The sequence below is a fragment of the Protopterus annectens genome, chromosome 9.part0 (assembly GCF_019279795.1).
Source record: "Protopterus annectens isolate FY-2018-M chromosome 9.part0, PAN1.0, whole genome shotgun sequence".
NCBI classification, from domain to species: domain Eukaryota; kingdom Metazoa; phylum Chordata; order Ceratodontiformes; family Protopteridae; genus Protopterus; species Protopterus annectens.
In genome coordinates this window covers 578419652-578437117 of record NC_056743.1, presented here as the reverse complement: position 1 = coordinate 578437117, position 17466 = coordinate 578419652, and the positions used below count along the sequence as shown (strand labels likewise).

The 17466-nt window shown below is 37.9% G+C and overlaps 1 long non-coding RNA gene across 1 annotated transcript in view; it reads right to left on the bottom strand.

Annotated features, from left to right (window-relative positions):
* The window catches only part of LOC122810881, a 65540-nt gene extending 49977 nt beyond the window's left edge, over positions 1-15563 (bottom strand). Inside the window, exons 1-2 of the long non-coding RNA XR_006366140.1 lie at positions 15404-15563; positions 14263-14394 (exon numbers count right to left, since the gene is read on the bottom strand). This is a non-coding gene — a long non-coding RNA (uncharacterized LOC122810881). The remainder of the gene's footprint in view (positions 1-14262; positions 14395-15403) is intronic.
* Positions 15564-17466: the final 1903 nt, after the last annotated feature.

Genomic DNA, 17466 nt, shown 5'->3' with positions numbered 1-17466 from the left:
GGACTCAATGATTGGCCCCCAGCTTGCAGTCATTAGCAAACTTTTTTATCCAGAGGCCTTCCACATAAGTCTGACTTCAGAGAAGTACATTCCAAGCACTCCTACAAATGGAGAACATCGATATCTGTGCAGTAACTGAGACTTGGTTCAAGGCTCCAGAGAGCACCCCTGCAATACCAGGCTACAACTCTTACCACACTTTTCGGCCACCAAACCAGGACCAAAACACTAAAGGTGGAGGAGTGTCAATATTCACCAAGGATATTCACACCACCAGGATAGTTGGCCAACACAATATGTCTGAAATTCTCCAAGTGCAACTAACACTAGGTAAGACTGCAATCCAAATTTTAGCTTGCTACAGATCCCCCACCATACCCCAAAATTCTCACTACACCTTTTTAAACATACTGGAAAATGTTAAGATAGAACCAAACACCCTAATACTGGGTGATTTTAACTACCCTGCCATTAACTGGGAAAACTACTCATGTCCCAACACCTTTATGAACGGTTCTTGGAATTCATAAATTCCAACGCCCTGGATCAACTAATCCATAGTCCCACCAGGGGGTCCAATATCCTAGACCTGGTCATTACCAACATGGCAAATCAATGCTCCATACCTATGGTCACCCCCTCGTTAGTCAGGTCTGACCATAAGTTAATCACCCTTAACATCCACATCCCACCCCACCCCCAGTAAAGAAACCACCATAAAAACTTCTCCAAAGCCAACTTCATGCTACTCAAGTCAGAAGTGACAAACTTCATGACACCCATGCAGACGGGAACTGAAAGTTCAACTGCTGAATCCTACACTAAGGCACTGTATGAGCACATCCACTCATGCATGAATCGTGCCATCCCAAATAGAACCAAAATGCTCTCATCCAAAAAAAGGAAGCCAATCTGGTGGTCCCCTGCCATAAACAAACTTTACAACAAAAGGAAGAAACTTTTGCAGAAAAGAGGAAAATCCCAGGATGCAAAAAACTCCCTTACTAGCCTCAGTAAGAAACTGAGATCCCTCATAAAATCCTCCAAAGCTAGTTATGAAAACAAAATTGCCAAAGATTCCAAAGACAACCACAAAGCATTCTATAACTATGTCAAGAATCTAAATGGCAATGCTCAGATCTGCTCTGAGCTAAAACAGAATGGCAATAAATATACTGATCCAAAGGATATTGCCAATATCCTGGCAGATCGATTCAGTGCCAACTTCACCCCCCTCTCACCCCCTAAATGGCCCATCTCAATACCGGAAGATTGCCAAATTCCAGTAATAACTGCCACACAGGTACAGAACGCACTCTCTAAAGCCAAGAATACAGTATCTATGGGACCAGATGACATCCCAGGCTGTGTACTACATGAACTACAATATGAACTGGCACCTCACCTAAGTGTCATGTTTAATCATAGCCTCACCTCAGGTTTCGTGCCTACTGAGTGGCGCAGAGCTACAGTTATCCCAATCCACAAGGGGGGATCCACCTTGGATCCCGGAAACTACTGTCCCATCAGTCTGACAAGCCTTATCTGCAAGGCCATGGAGCATATTATCATGGAACTTATAAACAAAGACATTGGCAACCTTCAAACACTGGACCCCACCCAGTTTGGGTTTGTGAAGGGCCAATCTTGTCTCCTGAACCTGATTGACTTCTTTGAATCAGTCTCCAGAGCCATGGACAAGGGTAAGGTGGTCCACACAGCCTATCTAGACCTTGCCAAGGCCTTTGACACCATCCCCCACTCTGGAATCATAGATAAACTTACTAAGTTGGGTATTAATCCCTATGTCACCCAATGGGTTGCTAAATGGCTTACTGATAGAACCCACACTGTAAAAGTAGCCGACTCCAAATCCAGCTCCAGACAAGTGACAAGTGGAGTACCTCAGGGTTCAGTCCTGGGGCCGCTCTTGTTTGGCATCTACTTCTCTGAAGTACAGGTCAACACTAAGGGACTCTGGCTAACAAAGTTTGCAGATGACTGCAAACTGGGAGCCATTATTGAATCCCCAAATGATGTGGATACTCTACAAAAGGGCCTTACAGAAACAGATGCTTGGTGCCAGAGCCATGGGCTCAAGCTCAATGCCAAGAAATGTATTGTTATCCCCTTTGGGAAAAACATGTATCCATGAATTACCATATAGGTGGCAGTACACTAAACACAGAAAGTGTGATAAGAGACTTAGGGACACAGGTGGACAGTGGTCTCCCCTTCGATAACCACATCGCCACAACAATCAGGAAATCCTTCTATGTGGCACACCTCATCATGAAGGGCTTTTCATCCAGAAAAAAGGAGGTCATTGTTCCACTGTACTCCTCCCTCATTAGACCCATTATAGAATACAATGCCCCATTTGGTATGTACCTCTCAAGACATCTGCAACAACTGGAAAGGCCTCAGAAATACCTCACTAAAAGAATCACAGGCCTAAAGCAGATGCCCTACGCTGACCGCCTTAAAAAACTCCAGCTATACTCTTTCGCGTATCGTCTACTCAGAGGCGATCTCTGCTTAACATACAAGGCCATGTCAAACCCAGAGCTGTTGGACATGCTACACTTAAAGAAATCCCAATCCCTCAGAGCTACACGCTCCAGGGATCTAAACCTTGTCATCACAATAAACAAAACATGCTGGAGGGATAGGTTCCTGACCCAGAGACTCCCCAGACTCTGGAATAGATTGCCCATACATGTCAAGCAGAGTGCCTCTTTGGACCTCTTCAAGAGGAACCTTGACGTTTGGATGGGAGGAAGGAAATTCACCCCAGGGATCACGTCAGTCACCCTGCTAGACAGGGGTTCAGGAAAGTAAATAATTTGGGAAGAAATAGCCAGGGAATTGTTATGGCTAGGCTTGTATAGGCCCTAGGGCTGATAGCCTAGTACCAACCTATGAACCTATGAGTGGTCCCATCTATGAGCACTGTGGCACACCACTGGTCTCTTGCTGACTATGGATTTACCCACTTTAATCATGTGTTCTGTCTGTGAACCAATTGGTTATCCGCCTGGTGATGTAGAGACTTATGCTTAGTTTTGTGATTTTTTAGTACCCGAGTAGAGGATTGTGTCAGATGCCTTGGCCAGGTTGAAGTAGACGATATGTACTGTTTTACCATCATCCATGTTCTTTGTGACTTTCTCAAACAAATCTATCACATTCAGTAGGTATGACCTGCCATGACAAAGCTGAATTGGGAATTTTAAAACTAAGAATGGAGGGCCAGAAAAAGGAGTCCATTCTTATTTTTCACAGTAGGAGGTCTTCATATAGTGGACACTAAGGGCTTATGAATAGGCTTTGTTTATTTATTAAACAAGGCATGTGCCTATAAATGGGACTTTGTTTATTTTTTTTGATTAAGTGAAGTCCATTGTTTTCCCAATATAGCACTCCTTATTTATCTCTTGTCAGCTTATTGGACATGTTTAAATCTTTAATGCTTTTAATAATAGAAAAACAGTGCGTGAAAATTTTGCCGAAAACATATTGTCAGAATAAATGTATTTATTTTTATTTATTTATTTATTTATTTTACATTTGTTTACCGAGATAGTCCGACTGGATACATGTCCATTTTCAGTGGAGACCCAGGGAGAAAAGCTCCACATAGACAAACAATACATAGATTACACAAGAAGTTAGAAAACAATTGGAATATATAAAAACAAAGTGGTTATATACATTATATACATTGGCTTAGTAGTGTTCCCTTCTAGGGACTTACAATTCTCATGGACAGACCCAATTAAAAGTAAGATTGGGTATAGAGCTTGGTGATGTAGTTACATGTTATGATAATTACTGATTATGCTATCAGTTTATAACTTAATCAGGGTTGGTACATGGGCATAGCCAGTTCACTTTGAGATACTGTTTGAGGTTTTTGTTGAGGAGACTTTTGGAGGATTGAAGGGTTATATAGTTTGGCCATGAATTCCAGGTTTTGCCAACAAAGTTGGCACACAGGAATTCACCAGCTGAGTCATTAGCTTTGTGGTTTTGGACCAGTAATTTTTCAGCTGACTGTAGGAATTTTAGGTTGCTATATGGCTTAACAATATTTATAAGTGAGGGAGTATCCTTAGGGTGGTACAGAACTTTGTGCGCTATTAAGAGTTGATTGGATTGAATTAAGCTGGGCAGTTCTAGCCACTTTAGTTGTTTCAGGTTCTGACAGTGGTGGGTTCTATAGGTGGAGCCATTGGCGAATCTGGCAATATGGTTGCAGCTATGGGACAGCTTACTTGATGAAACCATCCATTCCTTGAAGCAGTTCTGAAGAATTTTGTATTGAATATAGCTCTTCACTCATCAAAAGGGACTCCATATCAATTTTTTCAAGTCCTGTCATTTGCTGAATGAGACAGTCCTGTTGTTGTAGAGGCAGAGAAAAACTGAGGGATTTTTTATGGAATAGTTTACTCTCTGAGTGATCCTTCTCAACCTTTGGATTGGAAGAGTTTTGTTGATGCCTCCTCTGTTTCTAAGCTGAATTATCTTCAAAACATTCTATGGTTTTTCTCTACAGTTTTATCCCACAATGTCTTAGACTTCCTTTCCGCATATCCCTTTTTTTCTACCAGTAAGTAAAGTTCACAGTAATCACAAAGACAACATTTTGTGAGTGATTATCTGGCTTCAAATGAGGCAGTTGAAAAAAATAATGAATTTTACCAGCTGATACCATAACTGCAGCTGAGCAGAGAAAGAGTTTGTTCAAAGTTTCTTGCTGATGTAGTTACACTCTGCATTAGTATGTCATCTCCATTCGCCGATGGCGAGCCACCATTTCGGGTCTGAATGGAGAGATGATGGCATCAGTAGGCAAAGGAGACTAGCATTGCTGGAGTTGAATTCATCCTCAAGTCTTGGTAAGTACCTTCATCAGGTGGACCCTGTTTTTCCCAAACCACACCAGGACGGCACTGATATATAGACTGTATTTCATGGGTTCCTATTAGAACAATGAAAACACATTTTGTCAAATGCGTTTTCATCGACACCTAAAGAGCGAACAGGCAAAACAGCAAAGCGGCTGTTCAGTGAATTCTTTCCCTGGGAAAGAAGTCACTTGACCGCTTCGTTGCTTTGTCGTGTTCTGCACTGTAGAGTGGTCCCTTATCCGGTATAGCTCCCGAGCATAAATGTGTAACAGTTACTGACCTTAGGGTTAGGGTGCAGGTTAAGGTAAGTGCATATGTATGAAAGTGTTTACTGTTTTTTCTTTTTGCATTAGATGTACGGTTTAATTAAGTGCATATGTGTTTTAAGCTGTTTACTTTTGTTTTGGGGGGGGTAGAATTAGGGTTAAGATAAGTGTGTATGTGTTTGGAACTGTTTACATAAATGTGCAACAGTTACTGGCCTTAGAGTTAGGGTGCAGGTTAAGATAAGTGCATATGTTTTAAAATGTTTACTTTTTTTTTTTGCGTTAGATGTATGGTTGAGTTACGTGCATATGTGTTTTCAGCTGTTTACTTTTTTTTGGGGGGGGATTAGGGTTAAGGTACGTGTGTATGTGTTTGGAAGTGTTTACTGTTTTTTATTTTATTTTTTTGGTTGGAACAGCGATTTCTTTCCCTAGGAAAGAAATCGGTGTTCTGAGATGTTGACATTTTCAGCTTTTGCTGAAAAAGGGTCGATAAAACATCATTTGCTGTTTTAAGCATTCGATGTTTTAATATAGACCCGTATTTCATATAGCATATATCATGAACAGAAGTAGGTTAAAAAATAACAAGACAGCTGGGTACACAAGTCCCAGGATAAAAAGTGATCAATCCTGGTAAGCACACTGGTGCCAGGACTGGAAAAAATAACAGTGTTGAAACCTCAAGACATAGAAACATTCCTACAATGGGGTTAGGCCAGGCTCATGGGGAGGTTGCCCCCCCCCCCCCGTTGTAGAAGGAAGTAGTATTCCACAAAAATCACAAAAAATGATAGCCCATAAAGACAACAGAGTGGACTACTGAGAATATGAAAGAAATTATGCATTGTTACTATTCGGCAAGAAGTATACTGCAGTGGTGGTGCTGCCGTAGCATTGTCACCTCACAGTAAGACGCTGTCCGGTTCGATTCTCAGCTAGAGTGTCTTCTGCATGGAGATATGCGTGAATGGGCGTACCTTGGTTGAAGGTTGTGTGTCAGAGCTGGCAACTCGGCACATAAAAATCTACTGCCAATCATTAGCAGACTGGAGTTCCGCCGTGGTGACCCCTAACCAGGAAAAGCCGAAAGACACAACAACAACTATTAGGCAAGAATTGCAGAATTTCTGGACAGAATATATAAAAAAAGATTGAGAGATTACAGGAAACAAAAATACTTGTACAAGAAAAACTTCAAATGTAAACTTGTGTTCATTAATACAACAGAGTCATGAAAAACATTATATAGACCACGAAACTTTGGATCATTTGGAAAAAGAAGTGACTGAGGAACTGTGAAAATATAAAGAACAAAGTCTATATATTTTTGAAAGGTATAAAAAAGAAATATGGAAAGAAAGAGATCTCTGATATGGTACAATGTTTATGCAAAGAAGGAAGCCAAATGAATCATACAAAAAAGCAGCCCCAAAGATATTTCAAGAGCAATACAGGCAACGGCACCCAGATATGGAAAATTTCACAATACAAAAAATAAGATCACAAAGGGGAATGTAGAACAGAAATTAGTAAAGTAGAAGTTAAAATAATAGAAGTTGACATTATGGAATACACACAAAGTGAAGGATTTAATGTAGAAAGTCTAACAGGTTATATCACAGCATTAAGGAGCAATGATTCCCCCAACTGAAGAGAAACAGAAAGAGCAGCAGACATCTGAAGAAGAAATACTGAGAATGAAAAGAAAAAAGATGTAATGTGGTGCAATATTTATGCAAAGGAAAAAGCAAAGTTAAGCAATACAAAATGAGCAGCACCAAAGATATTTGAAGACAAATATAGGCAAAGGCATCCAGATATGGAAAATTTTACAATACAAAAAATCAGAAAACAAATAGGGAAAGTATAAAGGAGGATTAGTAATGGAGAAGTTAAAGAAATAGAAACTGGAGTTATGGATTACCTGCAAAGTGAAAGATTTAGTGTAGAAAATCTAAATCTGATAACATCACAACAGGATAGAATAATGAATCAATCCCCAAATTAAGGAGAATCCAGTGGCGCAGGGAGCACCTGATCAGTTACCATATGAAGATACATTGGAGTCTTCAACAGGAAATCAGTGTAAAAGTTCAGTTGGAGTTGCATAGGGAAGGAACAGGAAACTATGGCAACTCTGGTACAGTCAATGTTGTAGAGAGATAGGCCAGTGAGTTACCATATGAAAGAACAAAGGATGGCATAGGATGAAACTAAAGAAAATATGACAAAAGAAGATACTCTGGAACTTTCTATAGAAGGCCCGCAGGAAATGGAGAACAAAGAATGTGCCCTGAGTTTAGAAGAAATTGATCTAAGGGAAGAGTTTCTTGATTTAATAGACATGGATAAACATATAAAGACAACAAAGTCCAGAGGCACAATAGCAAAAATGGCACCACAGCGATAATTTAAAATTCTTTACTGAAAATATATCCAAAAGGTAAGCACCTTCGGCTGCATAACATCAGCCTTCATCAGACAAACTTAAAATCACCATAGTGGTTTTTAAATACCATTCATTTAAATCTTACTAATCATTATTAATTATTCAGTTGAATCCTGTGCTTAAATAGCATTTAAAAAGATGAAGTGCAAAATTCCAAGTTTTACTCAAAATAACATATGTACTTGAATATATATGTATAAACACTTGCATTGAACTAAATCAATATTAATATACATGACTATGCATGTGCAAGAAGAAGGTACTATAGAGCTACATACATCAATGGTTGTGGATATTAATGTTAATGTTAACAACACCATGGCTAAGCTTGATAATAGTATATGCCTCAAAAATAAAGGTAATGTGGCATTCATCACGACTTACACACAGGATTCGGAATATGTTAAAAATCTTATAAATAAAAATTGGGCATTTATTAAGGGAGATGTTCAGTTGTTAAAACTATTAGGGGCACAACCATCTATTACATATAAGAGAGATAAAAATTTAAAAGATCTGTGTAATATCAGTTCAGGTAGGCATATTGTTGATAAGGCATTTATGAAAAAATGTAATATGTGTAAGTATTGTTCATATATATTGGAATGTGAGCAGGTCTGCATAAATGGCAGTTCTATATCAATAAAAGGTAGATATAATTGTAATACCTCAGGTATAGTTTATGCAGCCTTATGTATGGAATGTTCAGCTTATTATATCGAAAAAACTGAATGAAAATTAAGACAGCGAATATATGAACACTTTTATTAATTTAATAGACAATCGGATAATAATGCTTTATATAGACATATTGCCCAATATCCAACTCATAAATTTAAATTTGTAGTGCTTGAACAATTGCTTCAGTCACCTAGGAAAGGTCCTTGGAAAATAATTTTGGAATCTAAGGAATACTGGTGGCAAGTTTTTCTTAATGCCACACAAGCTCCAGGATTGAATGACTCTATTTCTATTTCTAGTATTTTAAAATTAAGGAGTATAAATAGGTAATTTAATGGCATATATTTTAACAGTTTATATTTGTAGTAATTCTAAGCACACAACTAGTTATGTTATTCATATAATGTATATGGAAGTAATAATAATAATTATATTTTGCAAATATAAGTCATGTATATTAATATTGATTTAGTTCAATGCAAGTGTTTATACATATATATTCAAGTACATATGTTATTTTGAGTAAAACTTGGAATTTTGCACTTTGTCTTTTTAAATGCTATTTAAGCACAGGATTTAATTGAATAATTAATAATGATTAGTAAGATTTAAATGAATGGTATTTAAAAACCACTGTGGTGATTTTAAGTTTGTCTGATGAAGGCTGATGTTATGCAGCTGAAAGCACTTACCTTTTGGATATATTTTCAGTAAAGAATTTTAAATTATCGCTGTGGTGCCGTTTTTGCTATTGTGCTTCTGGACTTTGTTGAAATTAGTTTGTTATTCTGATTAGTTTGAAACATATAAAGACCAATAAAACAAATAGACTACAGAAAGTCAGTAAGACCCAAAATGATTGAAGTTTGATAAAACAAATGAACATGGTAATCAGGACTGTTCATAGAAATGCATGTGATATAATAGAAGTAAATAGGATATATTGCACAGATAAAGTCTGTCTTACTGCAAAAACACAGTATAGAAGAGGGAATAGATCAACAAAAGTACTCAGAAAGACTGATGTGATAAAAGCAATTCACAGTATCAGAACAGATCAGGATCAGTCATGCACTATCACAAATAATAAACTAAAAATATCAGCACAGACAGAAAAACTTCAGGTAAATATAAAGGAAATGTACAAAATTAGCAATTTATTTATGACCCAAAAAAAGTTTTATAGAGAATCGAGAAAGGCAAAATGAATTGAAACACCACCAAGAACAGAAGAAATAGACACATTTTGGGGATATAGCTATGAACAATCTTGTGGAACATAGCAAAGATGATGAATGGAGAGAAGAAGTGAAAGAAAGAATAAGAAGTTCAAATGTACAGAATATGAAATGGGATGAAGTAACAGCCAGAGAAATTGAAACAAAGTTAGGAGAAACTCCTAACTGGAAAACCCCAGGCCCAGATGCAGTACCAAACTTTTGGCTAAAAGTATTAAAATCTTTACATGAAGATTTTGTCATGAGTAAGAACTATTTATATGTGCGCCCTGAAGAGACACCAACCTGGTTAGCAACAGGAAAAACAATACTCCTCCTTAAGAGCAATCCTGCAGGCTATACTAAAACTTATACACCAGTAACTTGCCTTCCAGCGATGTGTAAACTATGCACTGGAATTGATGCCGACAGAGTTTATAGTCATTTAGAAGAAAACTCAATCATGGCAACTGAACAAAAGAAAGTCATGTGGAACAAAGGATCATTTGTTGTTAAATAAAGTCATAATGGAGAACTCTAAAAAGGGGAAGAATCTAAGTATGGCATGGATAGACTACAAAAAAGCATTTGACAGCATCCCACATTCATAGATAAAAGAGTGCTTACAATTGTATAAGGTACACCATACACTGAAAAATTACATTACAGCGATCATGAAACAGTGGCAAACCACTTTGCAGTTAAGCCATGATAAAGGACAAATTATTATTCCAGGGATAAAAATTCAAAGGGGGATATTCCAGGGTGAGTCTTTGTTACCACTGCTGTTTTGTCTTGCCTTTAACCTGTTAAGCTGTCTACTTAACAGATTAGGTCATGACTACAGTTTGGCTCCCAGAAAACAACAGTGCAAAGACTTTGCATCTCCTTTTAGTGGATGATATAAAACTGTATAGCTCATCCGATGAGGAACTGAAATCATAATTACAAACGCTCAAAACTTTCTCAGATGATATAAGAATGTCATTTGGTCTTGATAAATGTTCAAAAGCAACCTTTAAAGCAGGAAAGCTGCAGCACCAAGAAAATATCAGTCTGGGACAGGGATGTGGTATAAAGGAACTTGAGTAGGAGGGAGTGTATAAATATTTGGGAACTGATGAAGGATCAACAATGAAACATGAACAGATACAAATAAAACTTAGTAAACAATATTTTAGAAACTAAAATTAATACTGAAAACAGCTCTAACATCTAGGAAAAAAATCCAGGCTATAAACCAATTTGCTCTTCCTGTTCTAACTTACAATTTTGAAGTGACTGACTGGCCCCAAAAGATATTGGATCAGTTGGACAGGAAAACAAAAAAATGCTTCATGCTTATCAAATGATTTATAAAAATTGGTGTTTATCAAGATTATATATTCCCCTTCTAAAGGAGATATGAGCCTCCTCAAAATTGATTACATGCATATTTCTGCAATCATAGGACTACATACATATCTGCTGATTCGACAAGCTCCAAACATAGTGAAAGTTTCAAACATGAGGAAAATAAGTCTAAGATGACTTTCCTGCTTAGTTTAGCAGAAACATAATGGCATCAAACGGGAAATGAAATCAAACCAGTAGTAGATAAAAATCAGGCAGCAACTGAATGTGCCAAAAAAACAAAAACAAAAGAAAGAATATAAGGTGAAGGATCAGATGAGAAGGCAAGAAATGTGGAAAATGCATAATTATACAACGACCCCCCCATTAATAGTCCAAAACGTGCATGCTGATTGGTCAGCGTGCACGTTGTAAATCAGAGTTATAGTAATGGAAAAAGGTCCAGTCGCCCGGACTTTTAACATTAGTATAACTCTTTCTTTTTTTTTACAGCAACGGAGAAAGCAAGATCTCTGTTGCTTTTTACAACCTGCCTCGCTATGTTAAACGAGTTTAACATAGCGAGACAGCTTAGAAAAAAAGCAATGGAGCATCTCCATTGCTTTTTTTAAAGCTGTCTCACTATGTTAAACCCATTTAACATAGCCAGACACTTTAAAAAGCAACAGAGATCTTGCTTTCTCCGTTGCTTTTTTCAAAACAGTCTTGCTATATTAAATGGGTTTAACATAGCGAGACAGCTTTAAAAAAGCAACAGAGATTCTCAGTTGCTTTTTATAAAGCTGTCTCGATATGTTAAACTCCTTTAACATAGTGAGACAGTTTGTAAAAAGCAACGGAGATCTTGCTTTCTCTGTTGCTTTTGCCCACAGCTCTGATGCACTGCGTAAGTATACGCATGCGCGGTGCATCAAAACTGCCACAGAATACCAGACAGCTGCAGTAGGGCAGCAAGGAGGCATTATACAATGCCATTATTTAAGAAAATTAATTATTTTTTTTTCTTAAATAATGTCATTGTATAATAGCAATAACCCACTTCTGGGTGTGGGTAATGCTGGATTTACCCATGGTTGTCTTTGTTTGGCCACTCGGGCTTCGCCCTCGTGACCAAACCACACCAACTGTGGGTAAATCCAGCATTACCCACACCCAGGCATGGGTTATTGCTATAATATAGTTGTATGTACAGAAAACTCTGGAACAACCTCATGTTGATCAAGACCAAATGCAGGAATGGTTAAGGAGAGGTGAATTTAAACCAAAAGACAAAAGATTAATATTGGCGGCCCTGGATAGTAGACTACATACATGTTGGTTTACAAAGTCTATTGAACATGTGGGAGAAACCGACAAAAGCAGGTTTTGTAAAGCAGAACTGGAAACAGTCACACATCTTGTTGCAGGGTGTGATATACTAATGGTGGAAGGACTGTATACTGAAAGGCATAATAATGTGGCAAGACTGTTACATTGGGGATTGTGCAAACATTATAATATTGAAGTAGATGATAACATTCCAGTCCTGAACCATAAAGCATTATAGAAAATGAAGTTTATATCACATGGGATCACCCATTACCAACAGTTCAAAAACTAGATGTGAGAAAACCAGATGTAGTAGTCTATGAAAAGAAGACAAAAATAACATTGATTATTGAAATCACTACACCCAGTGACTACAGTGTCTTACATACAGAGGGACATAAAGTCATAAAATATCAGGATTTACGGGCAGAAATTAGGGCAATGTGGAAGAAGGATACCCAGACAGTTCCAATAGTAGTAGGAGCAACGGGTCTTATAAAAAAAGAATTTGCAATTGTACTTAGATATGTTACTGATACATGTAACTCCATATGAATTGTAGAAGGAGTCAGTTCTGTGCACATTGTGGATGCTGCAAAGAGCATTTCTGGTTAACATCAAAGTTTGAAGCAATACTCATTTCATGAACTTTAATCATACTTTGACTTAGGAAGGATTTCCTGCCGGATATGGTATTAGAAACCCCAAAAACTTTGAGACATTAAACCAAAACAAGCCACCGGCTGTAGTCTCTGTGCCTATGAGCATGTCTGACTTTTATGAGGAACATCAGTAAATCTAGGTGGATAATTTCTAAACTGGAGTACCAAAATCAGAGCTCTATATCTAAATCATAGAAGATGAGAAGTATGATGGACCTGGCACAGTGTATGAAGTGTTCTTTATTGCCAAGGCTAAAGGGAATGTGTCATTGCAAGTGAATTAAAATACATGAAACATAAAAAAGAAGATACAGAACTCATAATATAAAGGGCACTATCCATCTGCAAAGCAGGAGCAGAGACAAAGTACATAGATCCTCTGATCTATTAACATAGTGCAAGGGAGGGATAACTGACATAGTATCAGATGTGATACAAATAATGTAAAGTCATGATCAGCAGGTATATTATGGCTGCTAGGTATGACTGGGAATATTTTTATTCAAATTTCTGGCATAAGCATTTCATTTTTGCTTTATTTGTTTTTCTTGCATAAATAAAGCTCCAAAGAACAAAAAAAAAAATTGTACTTGTTTTACAGAAACTGGACATTATCTGTTGGTGATAAATGAGCTAAATAAAAAAAAAGTATTACGAGCTGCATTATTTCTTTTCTCTACTGAATATGTCATTGATAGCTAATAGATGAATTGTGCACAAATACTACGGCTTAACTGTATGCATGCTGCAGACATTTTTTTGCTATACCACTGACAACCTCCAAGCGTCAGTCCTGATCTCATGTGACCATTCATTCTTCCATGGTGAGCTCATTTCTGAGCTTGGTGACAGCCCTTTAGGCCACTCATTATATGACTGGGTGAGTGCCCATAGCAGATGAAATTTGGGAATCGTGAGTGTCATGTCATTCATGGAAGAGAGGCCTTAATCAGCCTGCCACCCCCCTTCCTGTGGTGAGCAGAGCCTTGCACTTCTATTGCAGCCTGTTTTGCCCCCTGGCCAACTTTAGGCAGGTAGTCACTGCAACCCATTTCAGATGCATCCTGCAGTAACCAGGTTTGCTTTGTGGGATCAGTAGGGCAAGGGGTCTATCCACCGTCTTCTGCCTGGGATGGGAGAGCTACCATTAACCATTGTCTTTCATTTACCACCTCCAACTTATTTGTCCCTTCCAGTATCCTCAGCCATTAATCAAACTTGGGTCATCTGGACTGCAGTCATGGCTCCATCCCACTGCATGACATAGTTGACAGAGTGCACATAGTACTACTTCATGGACTGTGTGTGTTTGTTACAGAGTGTACTGCCAACTGGATGTCTGGTAGAAGTGATTGTTCATTTTGATAATTATAGACCTTATGCTTATCACTCTATCTTGCCGCTTACCTTTTCTTTTCTTGGTCATTCAGAATTCTGTTGTCTGCATCAGTTTTCTGGCTTGACCCCCAAATTCTGCAGATAATATTGTTGCTAGAACATTGCACCAAACTATTGAAATCTCCACACTTTGGTTTCTACCTGAAAGTCAGTAGGCGACATTATCAAGTCAGGTGATATGGGACATGGACACATTGTGGCAGTGCAACAGAATACATCTGCTGTATGTGAGACACAGGCTATTAATCACAAAAATGGAAACCCATCCATCCTCAACCACTTTTTCCCATTTTTCACATGAAGTCAGGGTGTCATTTCAGCATTGACAAACATCTCGAGCCAAGGTATACACTGAGTGGCTAGCCCTGCCACAATACTTCATTTGTACCACTTACAAACACACACACACACACACACACACACACACACACACACACACACACACACACACACACACACGCACACACACTTACCTACAGCCAATTTAGAGTGTCCAGTCCACCTACTGCATGTCTTTAGAATGTGGGAGAAAATCAGAGCACCCAGAGGAAACCCAAGTGACTGCAAGGGAGGGCATGCAGACTCCCCACAGAAGGCACCCCAGCTGAGAATCAAACCATTGAACCTCTTGTTGTGAGGTGACAATGCTAACTGTTGCACCACGCAGCCACCCAAAATCACAAAAACAACAAAAATGGAAAAATCCCATGAAAGTGTGAAAAAAAATAGTCCCACTGAATGTATGCACTTTTATTTGACAGTGAGACCACAATGAAGTTAGGGCAATGTGGAAAAATGGAAAGGGTTGCTTTGAAGTTTAATTGTTGGACTATAAGTAAAGAACTTATGATGAATACATTACTCATGAATGGTGAAAATAAAGAGAGAATCAGCTGCTAAAAGGAAGGGGGAATCAGAGAGGTGTCACCGAGAAGGCAAGAGATGGATACAATACTTGTAATGTTGGAATATGGATCTCTTGATTCTAACAAAAATTACCGTACTGGTATAAATAAGGCTAAACTGGTGCAACCTGGCAGGGTAGATGGAGGTTCGTGTGGTTAGCAGCAATGTTACTGAGTACATTTCACATCTTGTATTTTGTTCTGTACGCATGCATTAAAACCAGGAAATATATACATAGCCTTACCTAAAGCTGAAACATAGCTACAGGGGAAGGTGTGCACAGCCACAGAGCTTCATTAACATTGATTCGTCCTGAGATCATATTGTACCAAAATGGTAGTCAGTCCAAAGATGAAAACAACTTTATCCAGCTATGCAGCATCGACTGCTGTCCTACAAACCAATGAATCAGCAGGGATTATAGTGTTAATATAAAGCAAATGTAATATGACCAAGGTCTACATACAGCTTTCCAGACTGACAACTTCTTTTTTTCTTATAATTGACTTTGTTTTCCCTTAATGCTGAGTAACTGCAGCTAAAGCTGGGGGATCAACAGAATGCAGAAGTATGAGTCAGTGAAAGATTACAAATGATGGCAGTTTTCCAGCACATTTGAACATTATAAACAAACGAGTAGCTACGTGCCGAAAAGTAAGGGTAACACTGCCTTGCTAGTACTAAAAATAAAAACACACTTAAACGAACAAAATTTTAATATATAAGCACTTTCATTTTGTTAAGCCAAAATTTCTTCAGATGCAATCCACTTACATTAAAGCCCCAATTTAAACCATTCAAAAACAATGTATTCCCCACCAACCAGTCGAACAATACAGGAAAATATCAACCTATATAAATAGCTAACAATGATTTAAAAAAACTATATATATATATATATATATATATATATATATATATATATATATATATATATATATATATATATATAGTATAGAGAGAGAGAGACACACATACACAGTCTAAACACATTTAAAAACTTTATAAATACTAATCTTCCTATAAATGTCACTTAAAAACCCTACCTATTAAATGTTCTACATTTATTCAGGGGTGTAATAGATAAATACTCATTAAGTCCAGGCCAAGAGTTGGCATTTAATTTCACCTGAATGCATTCCTGCTCATCTTTTACAAGTGTTGCTACAAATGGTAAAACTTTTCTAGGACTAACATTGTTCTGTAATTTCCAAGCAGACTACAAAGTACTGCAAACCACTACTGATACATTTTTTGCCATTTAATTCATACCAGTCAGGAAAAAAAAAACATTTTCCATTTGTTTCACATTTTTTTACTTTAAGAATTGATACAAGGCATCCTACTCCATGCAGTAGACTTGCAGAATGATGTTATTCTCATTTCTGCTGTCCTGTTATAGTGTGGACATTGACTTTAGTAAGTCCAGAAAGGATGCACGCCCATAAAACAATGCAGTGCAAAGCTTGTATGCTGTTCAGATTCGACTGTCCAAGCAGGTTACAAACCAGTAACATACAATAACAAGTAATGTATATTATTAAATATGCCCCACGAACAATGACATTATGCGGTAAAAAGCTGGTGTCATGTTTGTACCTCAGCATTGCACACCCTGGTTAGGGTTATCACCTATCCCTCTTTGAGCAGTTGTGTCCTACAGAAAAAAAAATAGCAAAAATATTTCCTACATTTTCTTTAATAGTTGGATAAAACAGTTATTTTGTATCTAAAACATCTCAATATTATAAGAAATAGCACAGACAACTCAAATGCTACAATAACAAGGTTTTATTTTGACAAAAGATGAAGTTCTGTCCTCTGCACTGGTCATGGGTATGCTTTGTCCGGCAAAATCTCATGTTTCTGCAAAAAATGTCCCACTTTGGGCATTTGAAAAGATGGTAACCCTAACCCTGGTATACCAGTTAGCTGTTGGGGGTAGTTTTTTAATTCATCATTTTTTTCCTAATATCTTTGCTTCCTGAATTAGTTTGGTGACCATTGACGTATTGCAGGTATCCTGTACCTCTGTCTACTTCTCTGCCTTGAGCCAGAGTGTATTTGACAACTCTTGCTCACCCCTCCCCCATTCCATACAGGAGGAATCCCAACCCCAATTCCAAACAGGAGGAATGGAGGCAGCTCCAATAGAAAGCCTGCCCTCACTACTGTTCACCTGGGTCCTTAGACGTTGCAGTAAATCAGATGAAAGTCATAACACTGAGATAGTACTATTTTAAATAATTCATTTTATAGAGCACAGTGAATGCTGTGCTCTTAAGTATTTATTAACACATCTGACTG